This window comes from Monodon monoceros, unplaced genomic scaffold (assembly GCF_005190385.1).
Source record: "Monodon monoceros isolate NGI ecotype Baffin Bay Population unplaced genomic scaffold, NGI_Narwhal_1 Super_Scaffold_3, whole genome shotgun sequence".
Lineage (NCBI taxonomy): Eukaryota > Metazoa > Chordata > Mammalia > Artiodactyla > Monodontidae > Monodon > Monodon monoceros.
Genome location: NW_021703780.1, coordinates 63,179,612 through 63,196,685, shown reverse-complemented (window position 1 = coordinate 63,196,685; position 17,074 = coordinate 63,179,612). Strand labels below are relative to the sequence as shown.

Sequence of the window (17,074 nt, the reverse complement as noted above, 5' to 3'; positions counted from 1 at the left end):
CCAGGGAAGTCCCTCCTGTAGCTACATTTAAAAAGTAGTAAAAAAGAAACATGAAATTGTTTTAAAATATATTTTATTTAACCAAAGATATTCAAACCTGCAATCAATTTTGTAATGACCCAAATTGTAATCAATGATTATAAATGAGCTATTTTATATATTTTTTTAAGTCTCGGAAATTCGGTGTGTATTCTACACTTATAAATTATATCTCAACTTGGAACAGCCACGTCACTTGTGGCTGGTGGCAGAGCAGCCCAGGAGAGGCCCCCCAGCTGCGTCCTCATCCCGCTAGGGTTCTTTCCAGCGCCCAGCTGGCCAGCGCCCCAGGCCCCGCCCCGCGCCCCTCCCAGGTTACGTCATAGAGCCACAGGCCCGGCCGCGTGTGCCCCGCCGCTCACATCCTCCCCGCTCCAGGCACCAACTTCTAAAGGAAAGCGACGATCAATGCACAGAGCAGCGGAGTAGGCCGGTCGGTCCTCCCGCCGCTCTGGCGGCAGCAGGCGGGCGGGAGGCGGGCGTCTGAAGCCCCCATGCGTACCTCGCCCCCAACGGCCCTCCGCTTGGCTGCTACCCCGGCGGGGTCGAGGCGGCGGGGCCGGCGCCTATTGGTCCGCCGCTGTCGTCCGCCCGCCCCCTCACCGCGCTTATTGGCAGGAGACGCGGCGCCCGCGGAATAGGCGGTGGCGGCGTCCCTCCCTCGCGCCGGCCCTGAAGAGGGCGACGAGGAAGCGGCCTCTCCCTGCGTCTCGCCCCTCGGACTCGCTCGCTGGCTCCCGGCTCCTCCCGGCTGCTCTCGGCCCTCTCCCGGCTCCCTCCGGCTCCGGCTCAGGCTCCAGCGCGGCGGCGGCGGCGGGTAGGTGCAGCGGCTGGCGGGGCCCCGTCAGAGGGGTGGCCTCCCCACTGCCCCCGGGACTGCCCGAGCCTCGCCCCGCGGCCGCCCGGGACCCCACCAGGCCCTCCCGAGGCGGGGAAGGGCGGTGGCCGCCGGCTTCGGGACGCGGGGGCGGCCGGGCGGGGGGCCTGCGGGCGTGATATTCCAAGTCTTCGAGGCGCGATCCGGAGACCCGCCGGGCGGGGCGGGCTGAGAGGTCCAGCTGCTGGGGTCTGGAGCGGTGGGGCCAAGAGGCACGCCTTGGGCGAGGGATGGGGCTGAGCCTGGGGAGCGAGGGTCGGCTGCAGCCTGGGGCCCTGGGTGGGGCTCGGGGACATAGGAGAACTCAAAGGTTGTCCCGTGAGGTTTGGGGGGTCAGTTGAAGTGGGGCTGAGACGAGCCTTAGAGAGGGTGCAGGGTCAGGCCCCGGTGGGGCTCGGGGACGTAGAACTCAAAGGTTGTCCTGTGAGGCTTTGGGGGGTCAGTTGAGGTGGGACTGAGGCGAGCCTTAGAGAGTGTGCAGGGTCAGGGGTTACGGGAGGGGCTGGAGGGTGGTCGGGAGAACGGGGCCCCAGGCAGGGCTCTTCCTGCGTGCGTGGCCCTAGCACTGTTTGGGGACTAAGCATGTTTCTGGCTGCGGGAGTGCGCAGGGGTCGCTCGCTGTAAAGGGTGGGGATGCGAGGATAGGACAGGCACCTCGGGGGCAGTTGGAAATGTTACCCAGAACAGAGATTGTGATTTAGCACATGGACCAGCTTCTCCGCTGGTATGTTGCTTGAGCTCTTCGGTGAAATTACCCTGTGGGGGGGTGGGGGTGGCGGGGGATGTTAGGGTTTTCCTTCCATCTAGGAATGGGTAAATTAAATGCATTTGCTGCTTTGGGGAGGAGACAGTGATTACGCTTAGGTCTGTGTTTAAGGACCCAGACCCAGAGTGAAACGTGCTTCTCGGGATGGTTAGTGTTACCCAGCTTTCTCCTGGGAGCCCCCTTTTCTCCTCACCCTCCTCGGTCCAGTTACAGTATTGCTCCCCAGGGCCTCTCGATTCCCTCTCCCTGGCTCCCTAGGATTGCAGTGTTTCTTGCTCTGCGTGTGTGTGTCTCCCGCCCATTTTCCTGCTGCTGCGCTTTTGGCAACTGCCTCTGCTCTTTCCCAGGGATGGTTGTGGCATTGCATCAGGGGATATTTGTGCTTGTAATTTGCGCACTCAGCCCGGGAAGAGGGAGAATAGTATGCTGCAGAGATGGGGGTGGGGTGGGGTGGGGGTGCCGTCAGCTCGGCTGGGCAGACAGAGAAATGGGTGTGGTGAGGGAATACAGCTGCTCTAGGCCTATAGGGTAACACTGTCCAGTCATCAGCTCAAAGAGATTCAAAGAGCGGCAGCAGCAGCTATTTTTATAAATCAGTTCTGAATCCAAGCTGAGCACATGGATTTAGAGTGAACAGTTGTCATGCTCTAACTATTATGGGCTGGGTGTTTGGTAGACAACACTAGAGTTGCTAAGCAAGAGACTCCATCTGTACAGTACAGGGGGTACTTTACTTGTAGCATTTTAACTGCGCTTCTCAACTCTCTTGCATGGTACATCTCTTGTCAGGGGATGTCTTTTAAATTGATGTGGTTTGATGGTCCATACCGCTGTTTTTTTTTTTTAAGAATTTATTTATTTATTTTTGGCTGTGTTGGGTCTTTGTTGCTGCGTACGGTCCTTCTCTAGTTGCAACGAGCGGGAACCACTCTTCGTGGTGGTGCGCAGGCTTCTCGTTGCGGTGGCTTCTCTTGTTGTGGAGCACGGGCTCTAGGCGTGCGGGCTTCAGTAGTTGTGGCTCGCAGGCTCTAGAGCGCAGGCTCAGTAGTTGTGGCGCATGGGCTTAGTTGCTCCCCAGCATGTGAGATCTTCCCAGACCAGGGCTCGAACCCGTGTCCCTGGCATTGGTAGGTGGATTCTTAACCACTGGGCCACCAGGGAAGTCCCATACTGCTGCTTTTTAAATGAAATGTTTTTACCTCAATTATACACTTCCTTTCAAATTTGCCTTAGATATAATAAAGCTATCACTTTTTGAGCACTTGCCATCTCTCAGGCACTAGTTGTTGGTGTTTATTTACAGATGAGGAAATTGAGACTGACAGGAATCAAGGTCACACAGATAAAGTGGCATCCACACCAAGGTCCCTCTGACTCCCACAGTAGTTCAGAAACTGGACATTTCAGAAACTGGACATTTTTGGTTCACACGGGTGATTCAAGCACTTAAGAATTTATTCATGCAGAGTGATCTCACTGGAGACTGATAAGCCAGATATAAGTTTATTTACGTCAGGGACTTCCCTGGTGTTCCATGGGTAAGACTGTGCTCCCAATGCAGGGGGCCGGGTTCAATCCCTGGTTGGGGAACTAGATCCTGCATGCATGCATGCCACAACTAAGAGTCCACATGCTGCAATGAAGATCCTGCGTGCCGCCGCGAAGATCCAGTGCAGCCAAAATAAATAAATATTTAAAAATTAAAAAAATTATTTATGTCCAAAGTTTTAAGTGCCATATGCACATGGGAATTAATTATCCACTGGCCAGGGTACCTCCTTTGTTTCTGGGCAGCCAAATCAGTAATAAGGATGCAGTTGATTATAGAATTGAAACTAAGGGCACTGTATGTTCTTAGGGGATGTTTTAATCAAGTCACAGAAGCCTAGTGGGTCTGCCTTCTTTCTCCACTATGCAAACTCCTATTGGGTTGGCCAAAAAGTTTCTTTGGGTTTTTTTCTGTAACTTATGGAATATTTATGTTGGACAGTGCTGGGGAGATTCTCACACATTTCCCCACTGTCTCAGTTTTTTAAGTCAACTCTTCATATATTTGTCATACCAGCATATACTTACTTGAGTTAAAATTCCCAAATTTATAAATAAGTTTATATTACATATTAAAAAAGTCATTTTCCATTGTTTGCTGACAGTGAAGGAAACACCTGTCTTTCTTATGCCTAAGCTTTATTTTTTAGAGGGTATGAAAACTTTTATTAATTAATTGGCTTTCAGGGGAGAGTAGGACAAGTTTGTCATACTTTTTCAAAATGGCTTGAGAACAAGGAAAGATACTTGCTTGCAGTTTTAATTTTGGTTGTAGGGTGGGGGTGGGAATGAGTGTTCCTTTGTGTGGTTTGAACCTCCCACCTACATCAAGATAGGTTGCTTAGTTTTAGAGATATGGTTTCTATTGATCTTAGGGTCTTGTTCTTTCTCCTAATCTTGTTTCAGAATTTGGTGGTCCATCCTTTGGCTGCATAAACTTTTGCTGTTGATACTTCAAATTTTTGACATCGCTATTTTCCTCCTCCTCCTTCTCCTCCTCCTTTTTAAATATTAAGCATCAGTTGTTGATATGTAGGTTCTATTTTTCTTTAAAAAGCGAGAAAATCTGAGAGGAACATTTTGAAGTCATCTTGGTGTAGTTCATTTGACTTGCTCAGTGTGAAAAGGAAACCGAGTAGATATCAACTGATTTCACTTTGTCCTTCTAAATGGCACTCTTAGAACCAGGTTACTGTGGCCTTATTGCTAGGAGTGAGTATGCTGAGGACAGTTAGGGTCAAGAAAGGGGATAGAGCAAACATATATATGAGGGGTTTGTACACACTGCCTTCTTAGAGCATTGTAGGCTAATTTCTCAACACAGACCTTAGGGGAATTACTTTGTATGTCATTAAAATTTTAAGCTTGAAAGTCAACCGAATGTACTTTTGTGATTCTTTACAGGTTGAAAAGTTAATCTTCTCACCGTAAAACCCATTAAAAATAAATAAATAAATAATTTTTGGCCACATCTGGTGCTGTGCGTGTGCTTTCTCTAGTTGCAGAGGGCGGAGGCTACTCTTTGTTGCGGTGCGTCAGCCTCTCATTGCGGTGGCTTCTCTTGTTGCAGAGCACAGGCTCTAGGCATGCAGCCTTCAGTAGTTGTGGCATGTGGGCTTCAGTAGTTGTGGCTCGTGGGCTCTAGAGCATAGGCTCAGTAGTTGTGGTGCACGGGCTTATTTGCTCTGCGGCATGTGGGATCTTCCTGGACCGGGGCTCGAACCCATGTCTCCTGCATTGGCAGGCGGATTCTTTTTTTTTTTTTTTTTTTTAATTTATTTTTTATTTTTGGCTGTGTTGGGTCTTGGTTGCTGCGCGCAGGCTTTCTCTAGTTGCAGCGAGCGGGGGCCACTCTTCCCTGTGGTGCGCGGTCCTCTCATTGCGGTGGCCTCTCTTGTTGCGGAACACTGGCTCTAGGCTCGCGGGCTCAGTAACCGTGACTTGCAGGCTCTAGAGCGCAGGCTCAGCAGTTGTGGTGCACGGGCTCAGTTGCTCCGCGGCATGTGGGATCTTCCCGGACCAGGGCTCAAACCCGTGTCCCCTGCATTGGCAGGCGGATTCTTAACCACTGTGCCATCAGGGAAGCCCGGCAGGCGGATTCTTAACCACTGCGCCACCAGGGAAGCCCCGTAAAATCCATTTTGTTAATTTGCATTTAAGAATCGTTTGAAATGTATTTATAACCTTTCCTCACTCTCCCTAATTTTACAAGGTAAAATGCAATTTAAAAAAACCTTTTATTTTGAGATAATTTTAGATTACAGAAGAGTTGTAAAGATAGTACACAATTTCTGTATACTCTTCATTCAGCTTCCCTTAATGTTAACATCTTATATAATCATCATACATTTATCAAAATTAAGAAATCAACATCAGTTGGTTTTTTTTTTTTTTTCTTTTTTTGCTGTGCGCGGGCCTCTTACTGTTGTGGCCTCTCCCGTTGTGGAGCACAGGCTCCGGACGCACAGGCTCAGCGGCCATGGCTCACGGGCCCAGCCGCTCCGCGGCATGTGGGATCTTCCCAGGCTGGGGCACGAACGCGCGTTCCCTGCATCAGCAGGCGGACTCTCAACCACTGCGCCACCAGGGAAGCCCCAGTCTCATCTTTATTTCCCCAGCCCTGGCCCTAGAACCAACCATTTCTTCAAGGAGCTCTGGTTTCTTTTATTGCAGAAAAATATTTAGAAACCAAGGTCTGGTTTCTAAATGAACTGGGTGTACTCATTGCTACTGGGATATCACTGCTTCTTGGCACTCTTAGGGAACAGAGCTGGGAAATATATGTATGTATACTGACCCAGGTATACACATACCTGTTTTGTTTTGTTTTGGACACGTGTCGCAGCTTGCAGGATCTTAGTTCCCCCAACCAGGGATTGAACCTGCGCCCTCAACAGTGAAAGGGCAGAGAGTCCTAACCACTTGACCACCAGGGAATTCCCTACACAGATCTGTTTCTGTATCTATCTGTATATAAATATAATCATGGATTCATACTGGTCTCTTCTGACTCTAATCCAGCACCACAGAGTTCATTCTAGCATTCACCTCCTTGCTTATTTGTAATTTCTTTCTCTGTCAGTGAGAAACTTGGTTCTTATTATTTATAATAGATTTACTTAATAGTTCAACTGTAGTGTATGTGTAAAGTAGGAAAATGCAAGGTTTTTTTTTTAGCATTTCTTTTTTTTAATTTAAATTTTATTTTATAGTGGAGTGTAACTGATTTACAATATTATGTTAGTTTCAGGTGGAAAATGCAGTTTTAATTGTCACATAAGATAAATTCTAAAGTATTTTGCAGTTAACTAATTTAAATTATACTCCTGTAATATTGGTATTTTAAATTACTATTTTTCAGTTCCAGTGGAGAGGTGAAGTCATTTGCCCCTGGCCAAACAGGAAGTGAGTGACTGTAGCTGGAATTGGTGACCTATTCTCACTCCCAATGAAAAGCTTAATCCCAAGCAAAGCAGTCTCTTCATATCAAGTATCTTGACCAACAGGTCAACCTTTATCCCTTCTTGGTGGGATTGTTCCTTTTAATTAAAGAAATTCCTGGGTTTTAGGTTTTTTTTTTAAACTTTGGCAGTGTTGAGAGCAAAAATAATTACTTTACTGGACTTCTTCCTACTTGTAGAATCATAGACTTGGTAGAGATCTTAGAGATAATGTAGTGCAGTTTTTCAGACAGTATAAGTGATTCATCCAGTCCTCTCTTTTAGGAAGTATTCCCCTAGACAGGGACTTCACAGCTGGTGGCTATCAATTCCAGGTTTGCAAATTTGTCATTTTAGAAAGACTTCCTTGATAATTATCTCAGAGCTGCCTCCCTGCAGTTTTTATTCACTGGTTCTAATTTTGCTGTCTACAATTATTCCTTGTAGCTCCAATCTCCACTTTACAGCTATTTAGTTACAGTTATTTTGTCCCACTTAAATTTTTTATTTTCCAGACTAAACAGTTTTTTCCTTCTAGCCACCTCTTCTGAAATGTGCTTTCTAAACTTTTTACTGTGTGGGCATCATCCTCTGGACATGCTACAGTTTGTCAGTTTGTCACATATGTTCTGATCCAGATACTACTGTATTAGGCCCTGAAAGTAAAGTGATTAAGGAATTTAAAATGATCCCTGCCCTTGGGGAGCTTAGTTTCCATCAATGTTGCTTTAGAATAAATTAGGTTCTTTTTTCTTTCAATATCCACTTTTCAGTGTTAGTTTTTACTTGTCTGGTAGTAAGGTCACCTGTAGGTCTTTTTTTCTCTAGAACTGCTATTAACCCAAGTCTTTGTCCTCAGTTGGTTGTTTGTTTGGTTTTTTAAAATTAATTAATTAATTTATTTTTGGCTGTGTTGGATCTTCGTTGCTGCCCGTGGGCTTTCTCTAGTTGTGGTGTGGGGGGGGCTACTCGTTGCGGTGTGCAGACTTCTCGTTGCGGTGGCTTCTCTTGTTGCCGAGCACGGGCTCTAGGCGTGTGGGCTTCAGTAGTTGTGGCATGCGGGCTCAGTAGTTGTGGCTTGCGGGCTCTAGAGCGCAGGCTCAGTAGTTGTGGCGCATGGGCTTAGTTGCTCCGCGGCATGTGGGATCTTCTGGCCCAGGGCTCAAACCCGTGTCCCCTGCACTGGCAAGTGGATTCTTAACCACTGCACCACCAGGGAAGCCCCTGGTTGGTTTTTTGAATCTATGTGTTGGACTTTTTTACACTCCTGTATTCCTTCTGTAACTCCTGATTTCTGTCCATTGTTCCAAAGGGGAATCCTGATTCTGTTATCCTTTGCCTTTGTTATCCTTTCTATGTCTATAACTTTGATTTGTTCTTTCTTTATTTTTCCTTGAATAGATTAAGAAAATATTCACCTAGAGAATGCCAAGATCAGATCCTAGTAGTAGGTAATTAGAAGTAAAACTTCATGCTTTATTTTCTCCTTACTTCTGACTTTATTACTCTATTTTTTTGAATTAAAAAATTATTTACTTATTTGGTTGCACCGGGTCTTAGTTGTGGCAGGCAGGCTCCTTAGTTGTGGCATGTGGGCTCCTTAGTTGTGGCAGGTGGGCTCCTTAGTTGTGGCAGGTGGGCTTCTCAGTTGTGGTCCATGGGCTCCTTAGTTGTGTCATGCAAACTCTTAGTTGCGGCATGCATATGGGATCTAGTTCCCTGACCAGGGATCGAGCCTGGGCCTCCGATATTGGAGTCTTAGCCATTGGACCACCAGGGAAGTCTCCTGTTCTTTTGTTATTGTTTTGTCTACCTTTCATTACCAGACATGAAGAAATTTTTTTTTTTTTGGCCATGCTGCCTGGCACGTGGAATCTTAGTTCCCTGACCAGGGATTGAACCCAAACCCCCTTTAGTGGGATCTCAGAGTCTTAACCACTGGATCGCCAGGGAACTCCCAAGAAATTCTTTTAACAAAGCATCCTTGGGGGAATTCCCTGGTGGTCCAGTGGTTAAGACTCCACGCTGTCACTGCAGAGGGCCCTGGTTCAATATCTGGTCGGGGAACTCAGATCCTGTAAGCTGCACAGTATGGTCAAAAAAAAAAAAAATTATAGTTTTCTTTTTATCAAATTCATTTATTTTATTTATTATTTTTGGCTGCGTTGGGTCTTTGTTGTTGCGTGCGGGCTTTCTCTAGTTGTGATGAGCGGGGCTACTCTTCCTTGTGGTGTGTGGGCTTCTCATTGCAGTGGCTTCTCATGGAGCACGGGCTCTAGGCACGTGGGCTTCAGTAGTTGTGGCTCACGGGCTTCAGTAGTTGTGGCTCGCGGGCTTTAGAGCGCAGGCTCAGTAGTTGTGGCGCATGGGCTTAGTTGCTCCGCAGCATGCGGGATCTTCCCGGACCGGGGCACAAACCCATGTCCCCTGCGTCGGCAGGCAGACTCTCAACCACTGCGCCACCAGGGAAGCCCCTAGATTCTTAAATATATATTTAATTACTGAGTCAGGCAGTGTGTAAATTTAAGGCTTTTGATACATTTTGCAAAATTGCTTTCTGGAAAATTGTACATTCTCACCAATGCCCATTTCATCATACCCTTGGTAGCACTGAGAATTATCATTAAGAAAATTTTATCATTAAAAAAATTATACATTAAAAATTGCTAATTTAATAGGTTAAATAGGAAAAATCTCACTGTTTTAATCACATCTGTCTTTTTTTTAAACGGTGACAGAAAAAGTATTGCATAGTAATATACCTAATAATCAAGGGTAAGATTGGATCACTAAGAATGAGTTTCTCTGCAATAGCTGGTTGCCTAGTACTCAATCACTGTCCATTTTAGCGTGATTCTCTTGGGTTGGGTATAATTTAAAGTGAATGTCAGCAGGCTACCCAGACAGCTGTTCTTTAGCAAACTAAAATCGGGGTAACATTAATAACGGAGACAAAAGAAATGTTTGAAGGGTATTCTGAACAATTTTATATGCATACTGTAGCTGAGGCTTGCTGAAATGCCTCAGGGGCAAACAAGCCAGTTCATCAGTCAGGAATAGGGGTGCCTTTCAACCAGTCTATCTCACAAGGTTGTTGTGAGAATTAAGAGATATGTGAATGGGAAAGTACCCTTTAAAATGCTATTGAGATATTGCCTAGTGATCCATATCAAAGTATAGTCTTGGTGGATATGGAATTGGTGGTGTATTGGTGTTTTCAATGGAAATTGCATTGTCTCTAAGTTTCGTTTTTATCATATATATAGTAAATTGGCTGTGAAACATGAAATTCATGGACTCATGAAACCACTTTGAGGCCCAGAATAATTGTCTTCTTTGAGGTCACATGCCACATTTGTAGCTGAGTCAGGACTTGAAGTTTAATCCCTAGCATTCTTTTTACTATGTTCAGCTTAATACTACAGGTACTTCTGTTATCTTCTTTGTGCATAGCACTGCGATAAGTGCTGCAGGTGATTTTTTCATTTTAATTTTATTTCTTTGATTTTTTGTTTTGTTTTGTTTGTTTGTTTTTGGCTTGAGGGCTCTTAGTTCCTGGCCAGGGATTGAACCCCCGGGCCACAGCAGTGAAAGCACCGAGTCCTAACCACTGGACTGCCAGGGAATTTCCTTTTTTTTTTTTTTTTTTTTTGCTATGTTGTTAAACATTTTTTTCCCACAATTTTTAAAGCTTATAGTCCATTTATAGTTACTATAAGATATTGGCTGTATTCCCTGTGTTGTACAATATATCCTTGTAGCTTATTTTTATCTATCTATCTATTTATTTATTTATGGCTGCACGCGGGCTTTCTGTAGTTGCAGCGAGCAGGGGCTACTCTTCGTTGCGGTGTGCGGGCTTCTCATTGCGGTGGCTTCTCTTGTTGCGGAGCACCGGCTCTAGGTGCACGGGCTTCAGTAGTTGTGGCACATGGGCTCAGTAGTTGTGGTTCACGGGCTCTAGAGCACAGGCTCAGCAGTTGTGGCGCACAGGCTTAGTTGCTCTGCAGCATGTGGGATCTTCCCGGACCAGGGCTTGAACCCGGGTTCCCTGCACTGGCAGGCGGATTCTTAACCACTGTGCCACCAGGGAAGTCCCGTAGCTTATTTCATATGTAATAGTTTGTACCACTTAATCCACTACCCCATCTTGCCCCTCCCCCCTTCCCTCTCCCCACTGGTAACCACTAGTTTGTTCTCTATATCTGTGAGTCTGCTTTTTTGTTATATTCACTAGTCTGTTGTATTTTTTGGATTCCACATATAAGTGATATCATACAGTTAAATATACTATTCTTTAAAACAGTTCTTCAAATGCTTCTTTCTTGGCCTTGAGGTGGTAATGAAGAGATGGTATTATTCAGGCAATCAGAAGCATAAAGATTATAGATTCTTAGGATTAAAAGTATAAGGACCCTTAGAGAGGAGTGTAATACACCATACCTTAGGTATTGTGTTCGGTTTTAAGAACCACATTTTCAGAGACATGGATGATCTAGAGCCTATCCAGAAGAAAACTGTCTGGCTTGTGATGAAAGTAGACATCAGATGATTTGAGGTACTATTTAAGGAGTTAGAGCTATTTCCTTTGGAGAAGAAATAGGTGGGGGCAGCTATTTTCAAATATATCAAGATCTGGCAAGTGGAAGAGGTATTAGATTTAGTATTTTGTTGCTTTGGCAGAACAGAACCATCAAGTCAAGTTAAGGAGAAAAGTGGAATGGAACTCCTTAGAAGATAGTGAGTTTCCTTTGACTACAAATGTTAAAGCAGAGCCTGGGTCGTGGTCTAGAGATACTGAGAAGGTGGTTAGGTTGAATCACCTTCAAGGTCTTTGTAAGTGGTTTTTAATATTATTGAGTACAGATCCCTTTGAGAATCTAACACCTTCTATGTATGCATATGTCTATTTTGCTCTCACCCTAGAAAAGTACTTTTTCTGGGTATAGAATTGTATGTTTGCTTATATTTTCTTTCATATTGGATTTTTCATTCCATTATCTTTTGGCTTACACTGTTACTGTTGGGAAGTTACTCTTGGTGTTCGTTTCTGTCAAGTATTCTGTGGCAGTCCTAGTAGTTGATTACCTAAAACTATGTACAATTTGAGGGTACTTGGCTTATCCAGATTATGAGAACCTTGGGTGCCAGTGCACATAAGGGATATTCTGTGGCAATAATTTCTCAGGAGTTTTTTGTTCTTTTGCCACTACTGCAGGCTTCTTTGTGTCCCCTGGGGTTGTGGAAAATTGGGTCTTGGTTTAAATCTGGTTCACCTTGAGAGGTAAAGTGGGATGTCTCTTTATAAGACTTAACCTTGGGAGGGCCCTGATTTCTGTCTCCCTTGCTCTGCTTGGCCCTTGAACTGAAGCTCTAGATTAGGGCTTCTCAGATTTTATTGTGTATATAGAGGATATGGTTATAATGGAGATTCTGATTCTGAGGAACCAAATTCACCTATTGAAGAATATCTTGGTTGCTTCCAAGTTTTGACAATTATGAATAAAGCTGCTATAAACACTAACGGGCAGGTTTCTGCATGGACGTAAGTTTTCAGCTCATTTGGGTAAATACCAGAGACCATGATTGCTGAATTGGATGGTAAGACTATGTTTTGTAAGAAGCTGCCAAATTGTCTTCCAAAGTGGCTGTACCATTTAATATTCCCATTAGCAATGAATGAAAGTTCCTGTTGCTCCACATCCTAGTCGGCATTTGATGTCAGTGTTTTGGATTTTGGCCTTTCTAATAGATATTTGGTGCTATCTTGTTGTTTTAATTTGCAGTTCCGTAATGACATGATGTTGAGCATCTTTTCATACTCTTATTTGCCATTATGTTTCTTCTCGTGAGGTGTCTGTTCAGATCTTTTGCCCATTTAAAAAAATCTATTCAAAAAATTTTTATAGGGCTTCCCTAGTGGCGCAGTGGTTGAGAGTCCGCCTGCCGATGCAGGGGATGCGGGTTTGTGCCCCGGTCCGGGAAGATCCCACATGCCGCGGAGCGGCTGGGCCTATGAGCCATGGCCGCTGAGCCTGCGGGTCCGGAGCCTGTGCTGCGCAACGGGAGAGGCCACAACAGTGAGAGGCCCACATACCGTAAAAAAAAAAAAAAAAAAGAAATTTATAAATTTATTTATATATTTATTTTTGGCTGCATTGGGTCTTCATTGCTGCACGTGGGCTTTCTCTAGTTGCGGCGAGCGGGGGCTACTCTTTGTTGCAGTGCACAGGCTTCTCATTGAGGCAGCTTCTCTTTTGTGGAGCACGGGCTTTAGGTGCCTGGGCTTCAGTAGTTGTGGCACATGGGCTTCAGTAGTTGTGGCTCATGGGCTCTAGAGCGCAGGCTCAGTAGTTGTGGTGCACGGGCTGGTTGCTCTGTGCCATGTGGGATCTTCCTGGAGCAGGTATCGAACCTGTGTCCCCTGCATTGGCAGGTGGATTATTTATTTATTTTTGCGGTACGCGGGCCTCTCACTGCTGTGGCCTCTCCCGCGGTGGAGCACAGGCTCCAGACGCACAGGCTTAGCGGCCATGGCTCACAGGCCCAGCCGCTCCGTGGCATGTGGGATCTTCCCGGACCAGGGCACAAACCCGTGTCCCCTGCATCGGCAGGCGGACTCTCAACCACTGCGCCACCAGGGAAGCCCGGCAGGTGGATTCTTAACCTCTGCGCCACCAGGGAAGCCCTGTTCATTTTTCATTGTTGAGTTTTAAGAGTTTTTTGTATATTTTGGGTACCAGTCCTTTATCAGATTTGTGTTTTGCAAATATTTTCTCCCAGTATGTAGCTTATCTTTTCATTTTCTTAACAGCAAATTTTGCAAATCAGAAGTTTTTATTTTATTTTTATTTATTTTTAAAATTTCTTTGGCTGTGCTGCACGGCTTGTGGGATCTTAGTTCCCCAACCAGGGATTGAACCTGGGCCCACGGCAGTGAAAGCACAAAGTCCTAACTACTGGACTTCCAGGGAATTCCCTAATCTTCCTTAGTTTTGATGGGTTCTCTAGGACATTGTTCTGTTGCAGTTTCTGCAGCATTCAGGAGCATAACTGTTAAGACTTTTTAGTAGGCAAGAAAGGTCAGCATAATGACTTGCCTTCTGTTACATAACATTCCAAAGGAAATGGATTAGTAATGTTATGAATGCCTGAGTTTGTACTAGTTGGGATGTGACCCAGGTACCTTTTGGTGATGGAACTGTTTATTGTTTACTGCAGAGTTCTGCTGTAAACTGACACTTCCTGAACCTGTGTATATTAAAAACTATATGCTTGGGGGAAAAAGAAAAAAAGCTGTATGATTGGGATTTTAAAGACCAGAGGTTTGAGAGAGATATTCAAGAGTAGTTTAATTCTGAAATAATTAAGGCTTCATATGTCCATAGATTTAGTGGACCATAAAGAATCAAAGTAAGGATGGTTGGCCATTATTCTAAAGTTGATATCCTGGGTAGTTTTTATCATTATCAACTTAGTTTATGTAGTTTTGGCTGTAACCCTGTACTTTTACTTGCATTATTCAGTGATGAAGTCTGTTAATTGGCTGTTAACTCTACTTTCACTTTCATTACTAATTATGAAGGCTGCTGATGCTGCACCTTTATTTTCAGATCAGGTGTCCATGCAGGGGAACTTATGTCAGAAAAGATGGCTGTTTTATTGGTTTTAAGTGAAGTGACAACACAGGTCCCTGTATACATTTTTTTCCTTTCATTAATGAATTGATTGGGTCTTTCTGGTAGAATAAGAGACTGTCTTGTTATTGAATGATGGTTTTGTCAGGTAAAAGGAGATGGTCACCAATTGTGACAGTTAATCTTAAAGACATGCTGTTCAAGATACATCCCATTTAGCCAGACCCAGTTAAAATCAGACATACTGACGAAGAGTTAGGCGAGTAGAATAAGATTTTTGGCCTAAGGACATTTGAAGGTGGGTGGGTATACATAGTATTTATGTGTGCTTCTTGGTTTCTAAAGAATCTCTGCTATATGGTAATTTCAAATTTCATATGTGGTACTCTTGTTTTCAATTTACGTTTATATTTTATTTTTATTGAAGTATAGTTGATTTACAATGTTATGTTAGTCTCTAGTGTATAGCAAAGTGATTTAGTTATACATAAATATATATATATTCATTTTCATATTCTTTTCCATTATGGTTTAAACAGGATATTGAATATAGTTCCCCTGTGCTACACAGTAGGATCTTGTTGTTGATCTGTTTTATATATAGTTCTTTGTATCTGCTAATCCCAAACTCCTAATTGTTCTCTCCCCTACCCCCTTTCCCCTTTGGTAACCATAAGTTTGTTTTCTATCTCTGTGAGTCTGTTTCTGTTTCGTAAATAAGTTCATTTGTATCATATATTATTTTTAAAGTTTATTTATTTTTTTTATTTTTGGCTGTGTTGGATCTTCGTTGCTGCACGCGGGCTTTCTCTAGTTGTGACGAGCGGGGGCTACTCTTCCTTGCGGTGTGCAGGCTTCTTATTGCGGTGGCTTCTCATGTTTCAGAGCATGGGCTCTAGGTGTGCGGGTTTCAGTAGTGGCAGCACGCAGGCTCAGTAGTTGTGGCTTGCGGGCTCTATAGCACAGGCTCAGTAGTTGTGACGCATGGACTTAGTTGCTCCGCGGCATGTGGGATCTTCCTGGACCAGGGTTCGAACCCGTCTCCCCTGCATTGGCAGGCAGATTCTTAACCACTGCACCACCAGGGAAGCCCTGCATCATATTTTAGATTCCACATATAAATGATATCATATGGTATTTGTCTTTCTGACTTATTTCACTTAGTATGATAATCTCTAGGTCCATCCATGTTGCTGCAAATAACATTATTTCATTCTTTTTCTTATGGCTGAGTAATATTCCATTGTATATATGTACCGCATCTACTTTATCCATTCATCTGTCGATGGACGTTTAGGTTGCTTCCATGTCTTGGCTGTTTTGTTTTTTTTTTAATTTGGCTGCTCCAGGTCTTAGTAGTGGCAGTGGGCTTCTTAGTTGCAGCATGCGTATGGGATCTAGTTCCCCGACCAAGGATCGAACCCAGGCCCCCTGCATTGGGAGCATGGCGTGTTACCCACTGGACCACCAGGGAAGTCCTTTGGCTATTGTAAATAGTGTTGCTATGAGCATTGGGGTGGACATACATGGTACTTTTAAGCCCTGCAAGCTTTCTTTCTCTTTCTTCTTCTTTGTTTTTATTTTCCCTAACAAGCCAGCAATAAATTGACTAAAATGATGAGGTAATATCTTTCTAGCTCATTGTAGTTTAAGTTTGAGTCACTGTTCTCTTTGTGGAAAAATTCCAGGATACTTTATTTTCTTGAAAGAGACTTTTTTTTTTTGGCACTTGTTTTAAGGTTGTTTTGTTTAAAGCCAATGAAATGGAGCTGTTAGGTTTCTTAAGCATCTTATTTTTGAAATGTTGCTTATATTATTCAATCTAATTCAATAAGTGTTTCTTTTCTTTTTTTTTCTTTCCTTTTTTTCTTTGGCCGTGCCGTGCAGTTTGTGGAATCTCAGTTCCATGACCAGGGATTGAACTTAGGCCACGGTGGTGAAGGCTCAGAATCCTAATCCACTAGGCCACCAGGGAACTCCCCAATAAGTGTTTTTTGAGTGTCTGATATGTTCTAGGTTCAGTTTAGGTGCTACGGCTATAAGACTATGTAAGTCCTGCCTTAAGAAGCCCAAATATTTAGTATATTTGTCAGTTTTTTTAAAAAAATTAATTTTTATTGGAGTATAGTTACTTTACAATGTTGTGTTAGTTTGTACTGTACAGCAAAATGAATCAGCTATACATATACATATATCCTTTCTTTTTTGGATTTCCTTCCCATTTAGGTCACTGCAGAGCACTGAGTAGAGTTCCCTGTGCTATATGGTAGGATCTCATTAGTTATCTACTTTATACATGGTATCAATAGTAGTTTTTTATATAATTTTTAAATTCTGTTTTTTAATTAAACTTTTAACTTGGAGGTAATTGTAGATACATATGCAGTTGTAAGAAAACAATACAGAGAGATCCCTTGTACCCTTTGTCCAGTTTCCCTGCTGTGGTAGTATTTTGCAAAACCATATAACAACCAGGGTATTGACATAGAAACAGTTAACAGTAAATGGTACAGCTCCTCTGGAAAACAGTTTGGCAGTTTGCCTGAGAGTGTAATTGCTGGGTCATGTGGTAGTTGCATGTTTAGTTTTTAGAGAAACGCCATTTACGTTGATATAATATGGTGGTATTCCAGGCTCTGCAAGTGGTCTTCACTGACACTGCGGTGCCTTTGCCGACTGCATGGGTGAAGTCCTGGCTTCCCTCCTTGGCCTCTTACTCCACCCTGGAGAGGGTGTTGGGTGCCTCATTCCAGCCTGGTGAGGGTTT

General features: G+C 44.1%; 1 protein-coding gene across 7 annotated transcripts in view; it reads left to right on the top strand.

The window, feature by feature from the left end:
- The first annotated feature begins 644 nt into the window (after nucleotides 1-644).
- MAP4 (microtubule associated protein 4) overlaps nucleotides 645-17,074 on the top strand; it is a 167,884-nt gene continuing 151,454 nt past the window's right edge. For 4 of the 7 annotated variants that reach the window (XM_029244327.1, XM_029244326.1, XM_029244325.1 and 1 more), the window contains exon 1: nucleotides 657-856. The gene's annotated coding sequence lies outside the window, so the exon portion shown is untranslated. Of the gene's footprint in view, nucleotides 857-17,074 lie in introns of all 7 variants that reach the window. The other 3 variants (XM_029244322.1, XM_029244323.1, XM_029244320.1) reach the window with 3 other exon arrangements.